This window comes from Lonchura striata, chromosome 36 (assembly GCF_046129695.1).
Source record: "Lonchura striata isolate bLonStr1 chromosome 36, bLonStr1.mat, whole genome shotgun sequence".
Taxonomy (NCBI): Eukaryota; Metazoa; Chordata; class Aves; order Passeriformes; family Estrildidae; genus Lonchura; species Lonchura striata.
The window spans coordinates 2,677,834-2,698,884 of NC_134638.1; the positions used below are offsets into that span (position 1 = coordinate 2,677,834).

Below are 21,051 nucleotides of genomic sequence, written 5' to 3' on the forward strand. Positions count from 1 at the left end.
AGGGCAGAGGAACACCCTGCACCCAAGGATCACGGAAAATCTCTTCTAAGGATGGTCTGTCGAAGGGCTGCATGGACAAACACCTCCTAATGACATCCTGGCACTCTGGGGAGAGAAACCAGCAATCACCAGTCAGTTGGAGAAGTTGCCCCCTGTTCCCATGCCCAGGCCATGCTGGGTGTGCCCAGAGATGGGCCTAAACTTCCCCATGGATTCTCTGTTTGGAGGAGAGCAGGAGAGCAGGACATGTGCCACCTCCTCAGCAGCTGCCAAAGCAGAATGCCCATGAGCTGCTGCTGTCTCCCAGCACTGGTATTCCCCCTGTGCCCAGAGATGAGGATCACCTTGAGAGAGCCGTCCTGGGAACAAGATCTGCCCCCAGATATCTCCTGGCCCCTCCTGAATGGGAGCTTCCCATGACCACGTGGTGCAGCAGGAGGCCCAGGGACCAGATCGTCGCTGCCTCGCCGTGGTAGCGTTGCTGGTGGATCCACTCTGGTGGGCTTTAGGACAGGGTTCCTGTGGAACACAGACACAGTTCATCAGGGGGATGCTGCTGCTCCCAGAGCCTGGCCCTAGCACCCCTGGGCATGTGGGGGCTGCCCCAGTGGTACACGGTGTGACCACTGCCCTCTCGCAAGTGCCTGGGACTTGTGTACAGACTCAGGGCTGGAAAAGAAGCTACTGGTGCTGAAAGAGGGCAGCAGAAGTCCTGGGAAAGCACAACCATGATGCACAAAAGAAAAACTCACCCAGTGGTGGAGAAAACCCCCTCTCCTCCCTGCTTGCATGGCCCCACAAAATGTTAATATGCCAAGGCAAACATGTGGAGCAGAGCAGTCAAAGCCCTTCCTCACCTGCACACCAAACTGTCTCAGGCACGGGGTCGGATCCCCCTCTCTGCTACCCCCATGGGAGTTTTTGTCGGGCTGGCTGCCCCAGCTCCAGCCCCAGCCCAGGGCACAGTGGGTGCTGAAGGCTGTCGGCAGGGATGGGAGTTGGCCCCCCTCACACCCCACCCAAATCAACCTGGCTCCAGCATTAATCCCATCCCGGCTGCAATAGGGGAAGCCCCGGTGCTGCACCTCGGCTGGGGCATGAGATGCCCAGGAGCATCCCCTGGCAGGGCTCACCTGCAAACTGGGAGTAGGCTGTGTCTTGGAGGAAAGTGCCACAGCCAAAGTCGATCAGTGTCAGCTGCCCGGTGGCCAGGTCGAGCAGGATGTTCCCTGGTTTGATGTCCCTGTGCAGGACCCCGCAGCTGGGGCAGCGCCGCACGGCCTCCAGCACCTGGAGGAGCAGCCCCCGCGCCTCCTCCTCCGACAGGAACCCCCGCTCCGCCAGGAAACCCGACAGGTCCTGGCACCGCTCCGGATGCTCCAGCACCAGCACAAAGCTGTCGGGGAGCTGAAGCCACTCCAGGAGTTGAATGACACCAGCACAGCCAGAGGAGACCTTGTCCAGCAGCACGATCTCCAGGGCTGCGCTGGTGCCGTGGGGCTGCGGGAGGAGCACGATGCCGTCAGTGGGGCTGATGCCGTGCCGGGGGTCGGGAACCCCTCAGCCAGCCCGGGATGCTCTGCGCCCTGCGCTGGCCCCACGCCCGCTCTCCCTCCAGGCGTCCTGGCAGCTCCCACCCTGCCGGGCCCCGGCTCAGCCCCGCCCGGCACGGCCCGGCTTCTGCCGCTGGCCCCGCTCATCACCAGCTCGCCCCGGTGCCGGATGCTTTCGCGGCTTTCGCTGCTTTCGCTGCTGCCTCTGCAGAGGAAGCTTCGTGTCCGTGTGTCCCCGTGTCCGTGTGTCCGTGTCTGTGTGTCCCCGTGTCCGTGTGTCCGCTGCCCGCTCACCCCCGTGCCCAGCCCCGCGCTCCCCGGGGCAGCCCCTGAGCCTGTCCAAACACGGGAACTTTGCCGTGTTCCCCCAGACCCAGAGCCTGGACTCCTGCCCAGGGGCACAGGAATCCCCTCGGTCGCGGCTGTTCATTGTCCCTGCTGAGGGTCAAACACTCTTGGATCACATTCCCTGAACGCTGAATTTGTACCTGACCCAAGCACTGCACTTAGTCCCCAGCACTGATCTCCAAAAAAAAAAAAAGAAAAACAACCTCAAAACTTGTCTAAAACTTGCCATGTCGTGGATCATAAAAGTGAGATCCATTTGCAATTAGTGGGAAGGAGAAGTAGTGAAAGATAGAAAAGGGTAGCATAAAAATAGAGAAAAACATCTTGGATTTTTTCTTTCCATTTTCATTTCATTTCTTAAAAGCTGTTTCAGTTTTCCTAGAATCTTCTCCACAGTCCTGTTTGCTGTTTCCAAGAACCTTGGCTGGAGAACGAGGAAGCTTTGAGCAGCTTCTGTCACAAGATGTGCCACCAGCTGCAGCTTCTCTTGGCTTTCCACACCGTGTGTGCAGCTTCACTCTTGCAGAAAAGTGGGACAAATAGTTGAAGAACTTTACAACTTGTTCTTTCTTTTCCTTGTGGGCTGGGCAGTTGGGCCATTGGTGAGATTTTCACTATTATTGTTCTACCCTAAGAAACCATGATGCGCTCCCAGGAATTGTCAGGGAATGCAAGCCTGACTGAACACAGAGAAAGAATCTCCAGAGTCTGCAGCCAGAAATGGGGAGCTGTGTGATAATCATTCCAACATCCCCATGGACAGCTTGAAAGTGATGTAGAAGATGAAAATGGACTGACAGAGGGAGTTTGTTTCTGTGTTCATTTTAGAATCTTCCACATCTCATGCACTGATATATATCAAGAGTTCAATCAGTTCATGAAAAGCACCAGAACAATCTGGACCTTTCAGGAGATGACTGTAAGAATCTGAAAAGGAGAAATGCAGGCAATGACTTGGTGGACTTTGTCTGGAAGAAGGGTCACTTTTCCCAAATAATTTCTAATCCATCTCCTCTGCATTTGTCTTTCTGAAAAAGGCCATTTTCATCCCAGATTCCCCATGAAATGGGAACCCTGAGCTTGTGGAAGTGCCTGAAAGATGCCCTGTTCCTCTGCAGGGACACTCGGGCTGAGACAGGAGCCGGAGCCCTCTCTGGGGAAGCCTCCTCCGAGCTGGAATTTGTGCCGTGCTGGGAGAGGAGGAGGAGGGGAGAAGGCTGGCACTGTGTGGCAGGAGCAGGAGGTTTGGGCCGCAGGACATTCCGTCTGCGCCGCTGCCCCGCAATGGGCAGGAACGCTGTGGGGAAGGCTGGGGGACACTGGAGCGGGATATGGATGGAACTGGGGGAAACTGGGATGCCCTGGGAATGAACTCAGGTGTATTGGGAGGGACTGGGCTGTACTGGGAGGGACTGGAGGGGGCACTGGGGCTGTACTGGGCTGTACTGGGGATGAACTGGGCTGTACTGGAAGGGACTGGAGGGGCACTGGGGCTGTACTGGTCCGTACTGGAGATGAACTGGGCTGTACTGGGAGGGACTGGAGGGGTTGAATGGGCTGTTCCCGCCCACACTGGCTCCCATTGGCCGAGGCTCCTGCCTATCACGATGCCAACCAATCAGCGCCAGGGATCATGTCTTTGGGGGCCTGAGAGGTGCGCCATCTTGTCATCTGCCTACAACTCCCGTCATGCTCTGCGGCCCCATAGAGCCCCATTAAAGCCGGGACTACAACGACCGTCATGCCCTGCGCTCCACAGAGCCCCGGTACCGCCCCCATCTGTCCCATCAGTGTCCCCCAGACCCTCCGGGACCCCCAAGTGCCCTCAGCGCCCATTCGGGACCACCAAAATATTACTGGCAAAGTACAAAAGAACAAGAAACTTTGGAAAAGCGTTTAATACAAATCCAATCCAACTTAAATCACTTGTCATAGCAGTAACTTCATTCCCTCAGCCCATTTAGCCTGGAAACCCCTAAACACTGAAGTTGTTCAGGTACCCAAAACTGTTCCATATAAAGAGCATTAGAAGGAGAGGAAAGAGAGAGAGAGACAGGAAGACAGAAGCTCCACAGAAAGACACTCATGTGGCTCCCAGCTCCTGGGGTTCCAGTGTGGGTGAGACACAAACCCCAGGAGAAGGCAGAGTCCATACCAGGGGCTGACCTTGTGCTCCTTGGTTTTAAGCCCCTGGGCCTTCGTGGGCCTCCCCCCAGCTGGGACTTCTGATATCTCAGGCGTTCAGAGCTGGGTGAGCGCTGTCCTATCTGTGTGACTGATTGACAGCTCAGCCCAAGGTGTCTGGGGACATTGATCTCATCCAGCCTCTGACAGCGACCACGGTGACACTGGGGAACCTCATGGAGCCTCATGGAGCCATGGGTCAGTTGTGACAAGGCAGGTCCAAGGACACCCTGGTGACACCGGGGAACCTCATGGGACGATGGGTGAGTTGTGACAAGGCAGGTCCAAGGACACCCTGGTGACTCTGGGGAACCTCATGGAGCCATGGATCAGTTGTGACACTGTGGGGACCTTGTGGAATCAGAGGGGACCATTGGGAAGCTCCCATGGATCCAAGGGCCCAGGGTGACACTGTGGAGCCCAGAGTGTCACGAGGAGCCATTGTGACAGTGTGTCCCCATGGAACCAAGGGAACATGGGACAGGCTGATGCCTTAAGTTTTAGCTTCCATATTTTCCCGATTCTGTGCTGTATCAGTCTGTAACTCTGAACTTCATGCAGAGTGTCAGCAAGTTCTCTTACAGTGTAGACAGACAAAACAATCCTTTTCCTGCCCGAGATCCAAGGACACCGCTGCAGCTTCAGGCCCAAAAAGTGAAAACACCAGCGAATTGAGGAGAGCAGACTGGGAGGGTGGGGCTGCATAATCTGAAGGTGTAATTGGACAATTAACCCCAATATGGAAATGAAGCAAATCTTACAAAAGTGTGTAAACGTGTGACCTGGCATCCATCCTGGGTGTACCCTCAGCCATGCCCTTGTACTGCCCAGGTGAATCCTTTGAAGGCCTTTTTAATAAATCCCCACTTTACTCCTGTAACACTGTCCAGCCTCTGCTCTAGGTGGCCTCTTAAGGCATCAAGGCCTGGCTGGCTGGGCCACCTGGGGGCCACCTGACAGGTCCAGCTGACCTTGGCATGTCCAGGTCTGTTGCTCATGTGCCCCTGGGGCACTGGGGCTCGGTGCTCTCCTTCCTGTGGAAAGAACTGTCCTTCTCTTCCAGGTGCCCATGGCCAAAATTTGGATTCCTCTTCTTAGTTTGCTTCTATGCAAAGATTGTTCCCAGATGAAATCTGCCAGGACAGACAGGTCTGGCTGGCTTGGCCACCCACGGGCCACCTCTCATTTGCCTGCGAAACACTGGGACCCTGTGCTTTTCTTTCTTATGGGAAAAAAGCACCTTTCACATCCAGGCACCCATGGCCAAAGTTTGGAATCCGCCTCCAGGATTCCCTATATCCAGGGATTTCTCCCAGGTGAAAGCTTCCAGGAGAAACATGTCTGGCTGGCCTTGGTTTCCTAAGAGCTGATTTTTATCTGCCTTTGAAACACTGGGGCTTTGTGCTTTCCTTTCTAATGAAAAGAACTCTTTTTCCTGCCCAGGTGCCCATGGCCAGAACTGAGATTCCACCTTCAAAATTCTGAATATCCCAGGATTTCCCCCAGATGAAAGGTGCCAGAGAGACAGGTCTGGCTCTCTTGGCCTATGGTGACCACCTCTCATCTTCTTCCAAAACACCTGGGCTCCACGCTTTTCTTTCCTATGGGAAAAAACATCCATCTTGACCAGATGCCCGTGGCCAAAGTTTGGAATCCTCCTCCAGAATTCCCTAGGTCCAAGGATTTTTCAGTGACAAAAGCTGCCAGGACAAACAGGTCTGGCTGGCCCAGCCTCCCAGGAGCCTTCTCTCTCTGCTTCTGCTCCTGCAACACGGGGGCTCTGGGCTTTCCTTCCTATGGAAAAGAACCATCCTTCTTAACAATGCAGAAATGGCCGAAATTGGGGTTCCACCTCCCAAATTCCCTATATCCAAGGGCTTCTTTCAGACAAAAAAATACCACAACAGAGAGGTCTGGCTGCCCTTGGCCTCTGATGGTCACCTTTCATCTGCCCTTGAAACACTGGTGTTCCGTCCTTGCCTTCCTATGGAAAAGAACCGTCCTTCTCCTCCAGGCAGCCAGGTCTGAAACTGGCATTCCACCTCTAAAATTCCCTATATCCAAGGACAAAATCTGCCAGCACCATCTGATCTGGCTGCCCTTGGCCTCTGGTGGCTGTGGCTCATCTTCCCCTGCAGCGCTGGGGCTGGGTTGTTCCCTTCCTGTGGAGACCATGGTGGCACGGTGAGGACCTGGTGGAACCATCGAGTCCATTGGGACCAAGGGGCCATGGTGACACCACAGAGCTCCATGGAACCCAGAGACCACCATGACTCTGTGGGGCCTTGTGGAACCATGGAGACCATTCCGACCCTTCAGGGCCTGGTGTCACCAAAGGGGCATTGTGACACCTCAGGGCCTCCTGGAAGCAAGGGACCATTGCGACACTGTGGGGCTCCATGGAATGAGGGGAACAGGGAACAGGTCTGGCAGGCTTGGGCTTCCCAGGGGCCACCTGACAGGTCTGGCTGATCTTGGGATGTCAAGGGCTGCCTCTCATCTGCCCATGAACCACTGGGGCTCCATGCTTTCCTTGCTATGGAAAAGAACTGTCCCTCTTTTCAGACATCCATGGACAAAATTGGTACTTCCCCTCAAAAATTTCCTGTATGCAAGGGTATCTGCCAGAAAAAACCTGCCAACTCTGGCTGGCCTTGGCCTCTGATGGTCGTATCTCAGTTGCCTCAGAAGCACTGGGGCTCTGTGACTTCCTTCCTGCAGAAAAGAACTGACCCTCTTGTCCAGGGGCCATGGCAGGAACTGGAATTTGGCTGCCAAAATTCCATCTATCCTAGAATTGCTCCCAGACAAAAGCTGCCAGGACAGACAGTTCTGCCTGGCCTTGGCCTCTGGTGATATGAGCAGAATGTTTTCCTTTGCAAACACCTTGGACAGGGCCCAGAGATCTCCCGAGCTGGGTTTTGCAGGCCTCAAGAACATAACCCATGTATGGAGGCTGATGTGCCTGGGCTCAGCTGTGAAGAGACTGAGGACAGATCAGGAGTGGCCTGGCAGGGCTTGAAGGGTGGATGTGGAAATGGTGGAGCTTTTCTCCATAGTGGGAATCAGGCAGGGAGAGAAATTATGCCACAAATGCAGCTGGGGAAGTCCAGACTGGACACAGGAGGAGAAAGGAATTTCCCTCCCAGGGCAGGGCTGTGGTGCAACACGTCCCCAGCAGGAGCCTGGAGCAGCCCAAGGCTTTGTGTGGCCAGGCAGGGGCAGCAGGAGGCAGAGCTGCCAGCAAAGGAAGGGCCAGCGAGGTGGGGCAGCCGGGGGTGACGACAGCCTGCAGGGACAGAGGCGCAGGGCAGGGACACCGTGGGACAGCCTGGGCTGCAGAGGGCACAGGGATGTGCAGCAGCTGCAAGGCCCTGACAGAGCCAACCTGTGCAGCCCTTTGGCCATGGCTGCTGGCCCTGGGCCTGAGGCCACGAGGGGACAAGTGACCCTTGCAGCCCTGGGGCCTCAGTGCCTCCTTGTCCCTGCTCAGCAGCCTGGCAGGGGCCGCCCCATGGTCCTGCCCTTGGCACTGCACATCCCCACATGCCAGTGCCCATCCCGGGAAGAGCCCTGAGCAATGAGGGAGGGACAGGATCTGCCTTGCCAGGGGCTGGGGCTCAGGCCTGGGCCCTTTGCATTCCTGAAACACATCCAGGTTTGCTCAGCACCAGAGACACCTTTCCCTTGCTTGTCCCCAGCTCTCATCACTGCCTCCAGTGTTCTGCTCTGACTGGAACCTGGGGACACTTTCTCAGTGTCCCTAACAGTGATCTCTTCAAAGTACAAGAAACTTCAATGTTTCAATGTAACTGGGATCCTGAGAGGTTTGTGACATCTCTGAGGGGGATGTGACATCACAGAGCTGGCTGTGATGTCCCAGAGTAGGGTGTGAGGCCATCGAGCAGGCTCTGCCATCATCGAGGGTGGCTCTGTGGCATCAGAGAGTGTTGTAACATCATAGAGCAGGCTGTGACATCACAGAATGGACTGTGACTTCACATAGTGACTTTGTGACATCACAGTCTTCTGTGATATCAGAGCACTGCTGTATGGCATCAGAGGGTGACATCATAGAGTTGGCTCTGTGACATCACAGGGGCTGTGTGACATCACAGGGGCTGTGTGAGGTCACTGGGGAGGTCACTCTGCCCCATTCCCCTCCCAGTTCCCCCAGAGAAGTCCAACGCTGCTCGTGCACAGCGGGGTCCCCTGTCCCCCTGGGTCCCCTCGCCCCCGGTGCCGCAGCCTCCCCCAGAGGATGTTCCACGAGATCGACCCCAGAGCCTGACACGGGGACGGGGGCTGGAGCCATGGGGGGTGGGACAGGGGGACAGGGACCCCCCGGCAGCGTCCCTGTGTCCCCCAGGGCCAGAGCCTGGACCAGGGCTCCTTCGCCCTGTTACCAACGAGGGCTTGAGAGCGCTGAAAAAATCCCCAGCAAAAACCAGATTTAATATTAAAGTGACAGCAGCACAAAGTTCCTTGGCAAGAGTCACTCTGCTCCTGACTGGACACTTCAGGCACAGCAAGGAAACAAAGCAACAACAAAACCAAACAAAATCCAGGCAATCAAACCAGAAATGAATCGAGAACTGTCACTGTGTGTGTGTGTGTGTGTGTGTGTGTGTGACAAAAGGGCAGTGAGGGCAAGGATAAAAGGAATATGGCCTAAAAGCTTAACAGAGTTCAAACTTAACAGGACTTTCACCTTAACCTTAAATGATAGCTTCACAGTCACAATTTAGCAAAAGAAAAGAGCTTAACAGTATTTAACCTAACTTATAACCTACAACGTAGCAATTTAACAGAGGAATAACATTTAAAAATATTTAACTCAGCTTATAACTTATATAAAACATAACAACTTAGCAAAAGGACAACTCTTAGAAGCATTTCACTTAGACCTTGTGATTTAACCTCACCTACAGGCCTGACTGGCTCAGCTATCCAAGGCACTCAGAGCATTTCTGCCACATTTGCCCAGCACAGGCACTCCTGTGTGCACACAGACACAGAGAGTCAGTGCAGGGCACTTGTGAGAAATTCCCCTGAGGGCAGGGAAATGCTCCCTGAGGATGCTTTGGCATCTCCCCAGCAGGGAAGGGTTGAGCCTGGAGGAGTGGGGGGATCGGCCCAGACTCCCTCGTTGTTGGGGATCCCCGAGTGCAGCAAACGGGAGAGTTCCCAGCTCGGAGAGGCCCCACTCAGAGGGAGTCGCTGGCCCAGGAGAGCTCCAAGGGCTCCTTTTGGAGTGCTGTTTGTAGGGCCCCAAGAGAGGGGCTGCAGTCCCAGCCATGTTTCACCCTGGCCGCACTTGGCATCAGCAGCTTTCTTTGGCAGGCTGAGAACAGGGATGTTGTGCCACTGAGGGAACACAAACAGTTCCCAGGGCTGCTCCTAAAGCAGCCAGGAGCTGGCTGGGCAGCAGCAGTGCCTGGAGCAGAGCGTGTTTGTGCTGAGCTCCAGAGGAGCTGAGCCCAGGGGCTGCTGGCCAAGGCCGAGGCCAGTGAGCATTTCTCATCTGGCAGGGCGGCCTGAGAAGGGGAGGGGGGAATGCACCAGCACAGGAACCATGGAAACAAGGAGCCATTGTGACACTGTGGGGCCTGTGAGACCAAGGGACCATTGTGACACTGTGGGGCACCATGGAATGTCGGGATCATTGCGACACTGAGAGGCCCCATCAAACCAAGGGTCCATTGTGACACCACAGGGCTTCATGGAACCGTGGAGATCATTATGACTCTTTGGGGTGTCATGGGACCAAGGGACCATTGTGACATGGTGAGACCTCAGGGAGCCAGAGGTCCATTGTGACATTGGAAGGCCACATGGAATCATGGAGACACCATTAAGAGACTTCACAGCCTCATGTAACCAAGAGGCCGTTGTGACACTGTGGGGCACCATGGAACCAAGGAGACCATTGTGACACTGAGGGGACTCATGGGATCATGGAGACCTTTGGGGCACTATGAGGCCCTACAGAATAAGCAAAGCATTGTGACACTGTGAGGCCTCATGGCACCAGTGAGACCATTGTGATCCTGGAGGTCCCCACAGAACCAAGAGGACCATTGTGACACTGTGGGGCCTCGTGAAACCAAGAGGCCTTTGTGGCACTGCAGGGCTGCAGGGAACCAAAGGTCCATTGTGACACTGCAGGGCCTCGTGTCATCAGTGTTCCATTGTGACCCTGTGGAGCCAAAGGAGATCATTGTGACATTGCAAACCCCCAGGGTCCAAAGGCTCATTGTGCCATTGTGGTCTCATGGAACAGAGGAGTCCCGTGACATTGTGGGGCCTGGGGAACCAGGGAGACCATTGGGACACTGTGGGGCCCCAAGGAACAAAGGGAACACGGGACAGGTCTGGCTGCTTTGGCCTTCAGGGGCTGCCTGCCAGCTTGGCACCTGGAGGGTCTCTTCTCATTTGCTATTGAAGCACTGGGGCTCTGGGCTTTTCTTCCTATGGAAAAGAACTCTCCTTCTACTCTAGGCACACATGCCATATTAAAACGTTTGCTAAAGTTTCTCTGACTTTTCTAAATTTCCCAGTAAAGGCTGTTTTGTTGTTTAGAGTTCCTGAGAATGTCTTGATAGTATTGCTTCAGTGCATCCAACTCAGAGGACACAAATTATTGTAATTCCTTTTAAAAGTCTCCTTGAGAGAGTTTTTTAGTGGATGGGGGTCAGGGCTTGTCTGTCCTGCTTGGCACAGCCCAGGCAGGGCTTTCACAGCCCCATCCCACACTCCATTTCCCAGCTGGAGCCGCTGGAGCCTCTGAGTTCTGCTGCCCCAGCCCCAGGGACGCTCTCCTTGTCTGCCCATTCCCCCAGGGCCTCTGGGCAGGGATGGCCTCAGTGGGGGCTGCTGACATCCTCAGCAAATTGGAGGCTGCTGCTGAATTTTACTGCTTGTTCAGCCTTCAGCTCTTCAGTTCAGGAATTCAGTGCCCCAGGGCTCATTAATATTCAGAACACCTTAACAAGCCAAGCCTCTGGGAATAATTTGATTTAAGCTTTCAAATCCTTTGTGGTTGGTTAGGCAGATTCCATTAGGGTAGTTGAAATGAATGAATTTTATTTACACAGGGAGTGAGAAACCATTTTTTAGGTCCCGTTTTGTTTTTTTAGTTAATACATTGATATGTGCAATCTCCAATTAACATTGAATCCAAGTACTTCCCCATGCAGTTTGAATAGATATGAAAATCAAGACCCTTTGTGGCTGACAATCCATCAGACTCTGTCCCTACCCCACCCCACCATTTCCCCCATCCAAGCCCTGGCACTCAGAGCAGCCTTGTGCAAATCTGAGCTCCCTCCAGCCCAGGCTGCACCTGCAGGTTTCAGCTCCTTGGCTCCCATTCCCACCTGCTTTCCTTGGAGAAGGAGCTGCCCCAGACAGAGGGATGTTCATTTCTTGCCAGCCAACAAAGCCAAGGGAAGGCACAGCTCCATCAAATACAAAAGTCATTCCTCTGCTGGCTATTAAATCCACTTTGCACAGCAGACAGTCTCAGAACAGTAGAAAACACCTTCTGTGCCCAGCACTGATCCCAAGGTCCCCCCAAACCCTCCCTGCCCCGATTCTGCCCAGCTTTGCTCTTTGCACACACGAGTCACAGGCTGAAGGCAGGAGCTGCCTCCATGGCCAGAGGGAAGAAAAGAGGGAAAGTGGATGAAGAGCTCTCCTGTGCAGAGCCAAGGTCCAAGTGCAGCCCCTGCAGTGGGAACCACAACTCATCAGGTTTGTGTCCTTTGGGCTCAGGGATGGTGTGTCGACATGGTGACACACAGAAGCACAGAAAGATTTCTTGCCAACAAACACAAGTTGAACATTTGAACAGTTTAATAACCATCACAGCTCTTCCCTCAGCCCTCTGGGATGTCCGAGCAGCATCTGACATGTCCCCCATGCCCAAGGGATTTCTGTCCAGGAACAGTTTTAGATAAACATATTAAGAAAATGTAATTATGTGATAGATATAAATACAATAAGGATGTTGACTGATATGATATTTATTTGAACTTTAGAAAGAGTGGGCAATTCCCTGAAGATCAAAGCATGAAACCAGTCAGCTGAGAGGCCTTGAATGACCAGAGAGCACTTAGAGGAGGAAATCTTGGAGGAAGAGGAATAACATAGATCCATCTGGCCTAGTAAAGAGATGTCCTTAGATATGGCCATTTAAACAGGAGAGCTGGAAACAGCTGAAGGAAGAGGGAGAGGAAAGAATAAACAGAATATTGGTGAGAGAAGTCAAGAGTAATATTAATATTCTTTCTCCTGCCATCAGTATATTTCCAGGAAATTCCCATACAGAGTGGAAAAATTTTGCCATTTCCTAAAAGTACTCAAATTACCCAGATAATAAAGATGTACAGGTATATTTTGAAACTAACAGGTATTAACACCTGTGCCTGTTTCTTGACAGACATCAGCTGTGTGCCCATGAACAGGCATTGCCACTTGTGCCCTGAGGTGCCGAGCTGGGATTGGATCTCTCAGAGAGGAGCTGAGGGAGAGCAGAGCACCTTGCAAGATGCAGGTCCCTGCCAGCCCCGCAGGGCTCCTGTGCCATCAACATCTGCTCTGCTCCAGTCTGGAACAGGGCCCAGCACGGTGCCGGGACCATCAGAGAGCTGAGGTGTGTGCTGGAATTCCATGGCCTCCCCATGGCGCAGCAGCCCTGCATTTCCCTGCTCCAGCCTTGGTCTCCAGCACAGCCATGGAACACTGATGGTTTCTGTGCCAGGCTCTCCCAGCCCAGCCCAGCTCCCTGCCAGCTCTGCCAGCTGCCCTGAGCTCTGGGCAGCACCAAGGGCCTCTCCCCAGCACAGCCCAGCTGGCTCTGGCCCCACAGCTCTGCTCAGCCCAGGCTGCTCTGGGCACTGCCCCATGGCCTCAGCCCCTGCCAAGGGCACAGCAGCAGCTGCAGCTCAGCCAGGACTCAGCCCCACCATGGGGGAAGGGGCTTGGCCAAGGCCAAAGGAGCTCCCTGGCTGCCCTGCTCCCCTCTGCCTGAGGTGCTGAGAGCTCTGCAGCCCCTCCTGCCATCCCATCTGCCCAGGCCAGCACAAGAGCCCCGGCCCTGGGGCCCTCCAGAGCTGCTCCTGCTCCAGGCCCAGGGCCCATCCCAGAGCTGGGGCAGCCACAGAGCTGTGCCCATTTCTGCTCATTGCTGCTCTGATGGGGATGCATCCTCAGCCACTTGGAGGTAGCTGATGAATTTTGCTGCTCCAGAGGCCTCTTCTTTCTTGAGCTCTTCCCTTCAGGAATTCATTTACAAAAGTTCACAAACATTTGTTCAAAATACCCGAACAGGAAATACCCCTGGGAATAACTGAAGGCCTCAATTCTTCTGTGGTTAATTAGACACATTTCAGAACTGTATTCAAAGTGAATACACTATATTGAAAAGAAAACTGAGAGAACTGTTTTGTCCTGTTTTCTTTCCCTGTTTATTGATTTATATCAGCAATGTCCAATTGATATTGACCCCCAACACCTCTTAATGCAGTCTGAACAGATATGAAAATCAAGAACCTTCATGGCTGACAATCAATCACACTTTGTCCCCAGTTCCTCCCCACAATTTCCCTCATCCAATCCCTCGCACTCAGAGCAGCTGAGGAATGGAGTCACATCCAGGGGTGTCCCCAGGGCTCAGGACTGGGGCCAGGTCAGTGAAATCTCTTTATTGCTGATCTGGACGAGGCCATCGAGGGCACCCTCAGGCAGTTCCAGGTGAGCCCAGGCTGGGTGAAGTGTGGCTGTGCTGGAGAGCAGGAAGCTCTGCAGAGGGATCTGGACAGGCTGGAGCCATGGGCCCAGGACAATGGGATGAGGTTCACCAAGGCCAAGGGCCAGGTCCTGCCCTGGGCTTACAACCACCCCAAATCCCTGGCTGTGCCCTGCCCCTGATCCCCACAGCCTGTCCTGCTTCCTTCATCCCTGCATTGCCAGGGACTTTCTGGGACAAGGGTGCTCTGCTCTGGGGACGGAGGGAGGTCCAAGTGCCACCACTGGAGTGGGAACCACAACTCATCAGGTTTGTGTCCTTTGCGGTCAGGAACTGGTGAGACTCAGTGTCACCCTGATTCTTAAGACTTCCTAAAGCCTTCTGAGTTTACATTCCTTTGGAGAACTTTCCCACACAATTTCTGTAAACAACGTATTGTTTACATTCTTTTATGGGGGTGGAGAACACTTGATGTACTGGTGGTTTGTCCAATGTCTTTGGAGAGGTGGCCCATTCACTCTCCAATCCAATGTCACCCTTGGGAAGGTATAAAAGACAGAGTCAGATAATAAACGTCCTTTTTTTAACCTTGCAAGCAGCAGGTGGTCCGCGTTGTGCTTTCACGTGTCCCACAGCAACAACTCAGAGGCACAGAAAGTTTCTCTTCATGGCCAACAGACCATGGTTGAACAGGACACAATTTAATAACAATCACGCTCTTCCCTGAGCTATGTGCAGCATCCCAGCAGTGTCTGATGAGTCCACCATCCACAAGTGCTTTTCATGCTAGCATGAATTTCTGACAAATGTGGTTCTGTGATAGATATAAACACAGTTAGGTTCTTGTATCAGGATGCTCATCCTGAAGTGGGGGAAAACAGCTCAAACAATTCCTGATTTGCAAAGCTGTCAGTGGTGGATGGAGAAGGGAGGTCAGGCTGCTTTTGGTGTTGAGGAAATGCTGAAACCCGCCTGACTCATTTCATCTCCTCCTGGCCTGGCTGATCTCCCCTCTTTCCCCTTCCAGACATTGGCTTCTGTCTCCCACCAGGCCACCGGTGAAGAGCCTGGCTCTGTGTTCTCCATCCCCTCCTCGCTGGCACTGCCAGGCTGGGATGAGGAGCCCCTCAGCCTTCCCTGCTCTGGGCTGGACAAGCCCAGCTCCCTCAGCCTCTGCTCACAGGCCAAGGGCTCCAGCCCCACCTTGGAGGCCCTTCCCTAACCCTGCTCCAACTGCCAGACATCTTTCCTGCCCTGGGGAACTCAACCCAGGCCACAGGGGCCTGGATAATCCACGTCCTTGATGTCCTGGTCACACAGCCCTGGCCCCTTGTCCCCATGTCAGGCTCTGGGGTGGATCCTGTGGAACATCCTTTGGTGGAGGCTGTGGCTCCAGGGGGACCGGGGGGATACCGGGGGACAGGGACCCTGCTGGGCATGAACAGCATTGGACTTGTTGGGAGAAACTGTGAGCGGGAGCTGGGGCAGAGTGACCAACCCAGTGACCTCACAGAGCCCCTCTGGGATGTCACACAGCCTCTCTGAGATGTCACAGCCCATTCTGTAATGTCACACGGCTGGTCTCTGATGTCACAGACAACTCTGTGATGTCACAGTCTGCTCTGCAATTTCAAAGCTCTCTCCTGTGATGTCAAAGCCCGCTCTGTGAAGTCACAGAGATGGCCTATGATGTCATAACCCCTTGATGGTCTCCAATAAACCACTCTATGATGTCATGGACCATTCTGTCATAGATCACTCATGTGATGTCATAGCCCACTCTTTGACCTCATGTGACCAGATGATAAATTGTCTCCACCAGTTAAGCTGACACCTGGAGCTTGTTCTCCAAACCCCAGGCCTATGGAAACCACACAATGCTCATTGTGGGAGAAGGGGAACTGGAAGTTCACCAGCCTCAGTGTCCTGCCAGCTCAGCCAAGCCCACAGGAACATTGGGGTTCACGACCACCAGGGACCACCAGAGAGACCCCCAGGACAGAAGAACACATGGGTAAAGGGGAGGGGAAATATGTTAATGGTTTTGGGGAAATGATTATCAGATGTGTGTTTAGTCCAGCATAATCAATTTATATGTGTGCAAAATACAGAATATGAACAGAAACTTTCCTGTACTCAGCATGCTCGGCTTTGGGACAAGCTATCCCCCGTGCATCCCCCTGAATAAAGAATGCTGCTTCTTAATGCTGCATTGGTGTTAAGGAGTTTTCTGTTTTACCAATTTTTTGGTAACACTCCACTCCCAAGGAAAGCTCTGTCTCCTGCTGTTCACAAACAGAGAAGGGCTGGTGGCAGATGTGGGGGTCGGAGGCTGCCTGGGGCACAGTGACCATGAAATAATCAAGTTTTCAATGATCTGTTAAAGAAGGAGGGGCAGCAACAAAACTTCCACACTGGAATTAGGAAGGGCAGACTTTGGCCTATTTAGGATGCAGATTTGGGGAGTACAAAATCAGGTACTGATTTTTTTTAAGGGAAACAGCCCTTAAAAACAAAGGGGTTCAGGAACGATGGACACATTTTGAGAAAGCAATCTTAAGGAGGATGGAGCAGCCTGTCCCAGTGTGGCAAAAGATGAGCTGGTGAGGAAAATCACTGTCCTGACTGCCCGTGGAGCTTTTGTGGGAACTCAGGGGAAAGCAGAGAGAGCATTAACTTTGCACAGAAGGTCAGGCAACTTAGCAAGTGTTTAAGGATGTTGTTACATCATGCAGAAAGAGAAAAGGAAAGAGGTGAAATTTCAATTAGAGATTAACTTGGCCACTTTTGTGAAAAATACTAACAAATGTGTCTATGATTAATAGCAAAATGTGGTATAAGGAGAACCTCTACTCTTTATTGGATGCAGTGGAAAATAGAGTAAATAAAGATAAGGGAAAGGCTGAGGTACTTAACACCTTGTTTGACTCAATTTTCAATATATGGAGAGATTGTCCTCAGGACAAGAGTTCTCCTGAGCTGGTAGATGGTCACAGGGAGCAGAACAGCCCCCTGTAATCCAGGAGGAAGCAGCTGCTGACCTGCTGAGCCACCCAGATGCTCACAGGTGGATGGGATCAGATGGGATCCATCCTAGGGGGATGAGGGAGCTGGTGGATGAGCTCCCCAAGCTGCTCCCCATCATTTACCATCAGTCCTGGCTCACCAGGGAGGTCCCAGAGCACTGGAGGTGCCAGTGTGAGCCCATCCCCAAGAAGGGCTGGAAGGAGGATGCGGGGAGCTCCAGGCCTGCCAGCCTGACCTCGGTGCCCGGCAAGGTTATGGAACAGATCACCTTGAGAGCCACCACAGGGCACCCACAGGATGGCCGAGGGGTCAGAGACAGCCAGCGTGGATTTAAGAGGGACAGGTCCTGCCTGAGCAACCTGATCTCCTTTTATAACCAGGTGACCCACCTGTGGATGTGGGAAAGGCTGTGGATGTGTCCATCTGGACTTCAGCAAAGCCTTGGACACTGTCTCTGACAGCATTCCCTGGAAAAGCTGCCGCACATGGCTTGGGCAGGTTCCCTCCTGGCTGGGAGATGGAAGAGCTGGCTGGAGGCTGGGCCCAGAGAGGGGTGGGGATGGTGCTGCACCCAGCTGGTGTCCAGTCCCTGGTGTTGTCCCCAGGGATCTGTGTTGGGCCCAGTCCTGTTTAACATCTTCTCCGATGATCTGGGGGAGGGGATCGAGCCCACCATCCCCAAATTTGCAGGTGACACCAAGCTGGGTGTGAGTGTGGATCTGCTGGAGGGCAGGACAAGAAGACACAGCCTCCAGCTGCACCAGGGGAGGTTTAGGCTGGACAAGAGGAAGAAGTTCTTCACAGAAAGGGTGAGTGGGCATTGGAATGGGCAGGCCAGGGGGGAGGTGGCAGAGTCACTGTCCCTCTCCAGTGACACTCAGTGGCATGTCTGGGTGACAAGGCGGTATTAGGGCATTGGTTGGACTTGATGATCCCAAAGGTCTTTTCCAGACTATTTGGTTCTGTCATTCTGTGATGATTGGGACACTCTGGGGCCATTGTGACCCTGCAGGGCCTCGTGGAACTAAGAGGACCATGGTGACACTGTGCAGCCCCATAGAACCAGGGCTCCATTGTGGTGCTCTGGGGCCCAATGGAACCAGGGAGTCCCCGTGACACTGGGTCCTGGTGGAACCACAGAGGCCATGGTGACACTGCGGGGCCTCGTGTGACCGAGGGGTTTCACCACTGTGACACTGCCAAACCAAGGAGAGCATTGGGAGAGTCCAGGGCCCAGGGGAACCAAGGGGCCCTTCTGACACTGCGGGGCCTCATGGAACCAAGGGGACATTGTGACACGGCAGGACCTTGTGTAACCAAGGGGCCACTGTGACACTCTGGGGCCTCAGGGAATCTGGAAGGCCGCTGTGACACTGTGTGGCCTCGTGGAAACAAGGAGTCCATTGTGACACTGAGGGGACTTGTGGAAGCACAGAGAGCATTGTGACAGTGTGGGACCTCATGTGACCATGGGGCCTTTGTGACACCCTGGGGCCCCATGGAACCAAGGGGCCACTGTGAAACTGCGGCACCAACGAGAACATTGTGACAGTGTGAACCCCATGGAGCCAAGGAGTCCATTGTCACATTTTGGGGCCCCATGGAACCAAGGAGACCAGTGTGACAGTGCAGGGCCTGGGGTAACCAAAGGGACATTGTGACACTGAGGGGCCCCTTGGAACCAAGGACATCTTTGTAGATGACACCAAGCTGGGTGTGAGTGTTGATCTGCTGGAGGGTAGGAGGGCTCTGCACAGGGCCCTGGACAGGCTGGATCCAGGGCCCAAATCCAACAAGGTGAGGTTTAACAAGTCCAAGTGCCGGGTCCTGCACTTTGGCCACAACAACCCCTGCAGCGCTACAGGCTTGGGACAGAGGGGCTGGACAGCAGCCAGGCAGAAAGGGACCTGCAGGGACTGATGGACAGCAGGCTGGACACGAGCCAGCAGAGTGCCCAGGTGGCCAAGAAGGCCAATGGCTCCTGGCCTGGATCAGGAATGGTGTGGCCAGCAGGAGCAGAGTTGCTGTGCCAGCACTGATCTGCCCCAGCTCTACACACAGACATTGCTGCTGCAGCTCCAGAGAAGGCAATAAAGTAGCATCTCTTCAGAAAACTGTGCTGGGAGATCCTTTAGTTCCTTGAAAGCCACTGAGAGCGCAGCCCCTCATTGACACAGTCTGTGGCCGCATGGATAGTGGAAAGAATCAAATAAGAAACGGCACAAACAATGGCATTTCTTTGTGGCAACATTAATATGTAAAACAAAGAAAGTCCAAAATGAAACCAACAAGAAGTAACAAAGATGACTTTTATTACAAGTGATTTGCAGAAATTGGCCAGCAGTTTAATGTCCCTAGAAGCATCCAGTCATCAGTTTTCTCACTGCAGCCTTGAGCTCCTGGTTCCTCAGGCTGTAGATGAGGGGGTTCAGGGCTGGAGGCACCACCGAGTACAGAACTGACAGGGACAGATCCAGGGATGGGGAGGAGATAGAGGGGGGCTTCAGATGAGCAAACATAATAGTGCTGAGGAACAAGGAGACCACTGCCAGGTGAGGGAGGCAGGTGGAAAAGGCTTTGTGCCGTCCCTGCTCTGAGGGGATCCTCAGCACAGCCCTGAAGATCTGCACATAGGAGAAAACAATGAACACAAAACAGCCAAGTCCTAAACACACACTAACAGCAACGATCCCAATTTCTCTGAAGTAAGATTTGGAGCAGGAGAGCTTGAGGATCTGTGGGATTTCACAGAAGAACTGGCTCAGGACATTGCCATGGCACAGGGGCAGGGAAAATGTATTTGCCATATGTAGAAGAGCATGGAAAAAGGCACTGGCCCAGGCAGCTGCTGCCATGTGGGAACAAGCTCTGCTGCCCAGGAGGGTCCCGTAGTGCAGGGGTTTGCAGATGGACACGTAGCGTTCATAGCACATGATGGTCAGGAGGGAAAGCTCTGTTCCAAGGAAGAACAGAAGGAAAAAGAGCTGAGCAGCACATCCCGTGTAGGAGATGTTCCTGGTGTCCCAGAGGGAATTGTGCATGGCTTTGGGGACAGTGGTGCAGATGGAGCCCAGGTCGCTGAGGGCCAGGTTGAGCAGGAAGAAGAACATGGGCGTGTGCAGGTGGTGGCCGCAGGCTACGGCACTGATGATGAGGCCATTGCCCAGGAGGGCAGCCAGGGAGATGCCCAGGAAGAGGCAGAAGTGCAGGAGCTGCAGCTGCCGCGTGTCTGCCAGTGCCAGCAGGAGGAAGTGGCTGATGGAGCTGCTGTTGGACATTTGCTGTGGCTGCATGTGGGCACCTGTTCATGGAGAAAGGACAGGGACAAGTCAGGAGAGGCTGCTCGGAGCCAAACCTGGGCCATTCCCTGCAGACTGTCCTGCTGGGACTCACCCACCCTTGTTCCTGCTCTGGGAAAACCTTCACCCAGGTCCCTGCCTGAGCTCCAGTTGTGCTGGCTGAGTGTGCCAGGAGCAGCAAGGGCAGTGCGTGGGGGCTCTTGAGGAGCCATCCCTGCCTTGCTGCCCTGGGTTTGTGGCCATGTGGCAGAGGGACAAGGCTGGATATTCAGGATTTGTCAGGGGAATCATTCCTACTGCAGAAAACTTTGGTACCATCTGCACTCCCAGGTCTACGGAATGGCAGGAGTTGGTTTAAGGAATTGTTTTCCTACCCACTCACCATTCCTGGTTTCTGAAGTCAGAAATCCCCAGCATTCCTGCTGCACTCAGAATTTGCCACTGAGAGCTGTGAGAGGTAAAGGATTCCATGTGGCTGAGGGAAGGTGAGGGGCTGGATGGGCTTGTTCCCCCAGCACTGCTCTGCTCAGCCCCCTCTGCTTCCCTGAGCATCTCCCTGGGCCTGGACATCCCCTCCTGAGAGGTGCCTTGTCCCTGCCAGCGCTCACAGAGCCCATCCCACCCTGTGTGCCCTCGGCCCGGCCCTACAGAAACCTGCCTGTGTGCAGGGCCCTGGCTGGGGCAGGCTCTGTGTGCAGCTGGGCAAGGGCAGCTCAGGAGAGCCCTGCTGGGCCCTGCAGAGGTGATGCTGCTGCTGCCCAGGGCTGAGGAGTGGCTGAAGGCCCTTTGGGAGGCTCCCAGCAGAGACACTGACCAGCCAAAGTCACCGTTCTGGAGTCTCTGTAAATGTTCAAACATTGCTTTGATGATCCTTTCAACTCAGAATGTT

General features: G+C 53.9%; 1 protein-coding gene and 1 pseudogene across 1 annotated transcript in view; one reads left to right on the top strand and one right to left on the bottom strand.

Moving 5' to 3' along the window:
* Nucleotides 1-21,051, top strand: part of LOC144247940 (uncharacterized) — a gene marked incomplete at its 5' end in the record, with an annotated part of 684,260 nt that overhangs the window by 240,965 nt on the left and 422,244 nt on the right. The gene's annotated exons all lie outside the window — the stretch shown is intronic.
* On the bottom strand, nt 19,218-20,227 carry LOC144247959 (olfactory receptor 14C36-like; annotated as a pseudogene).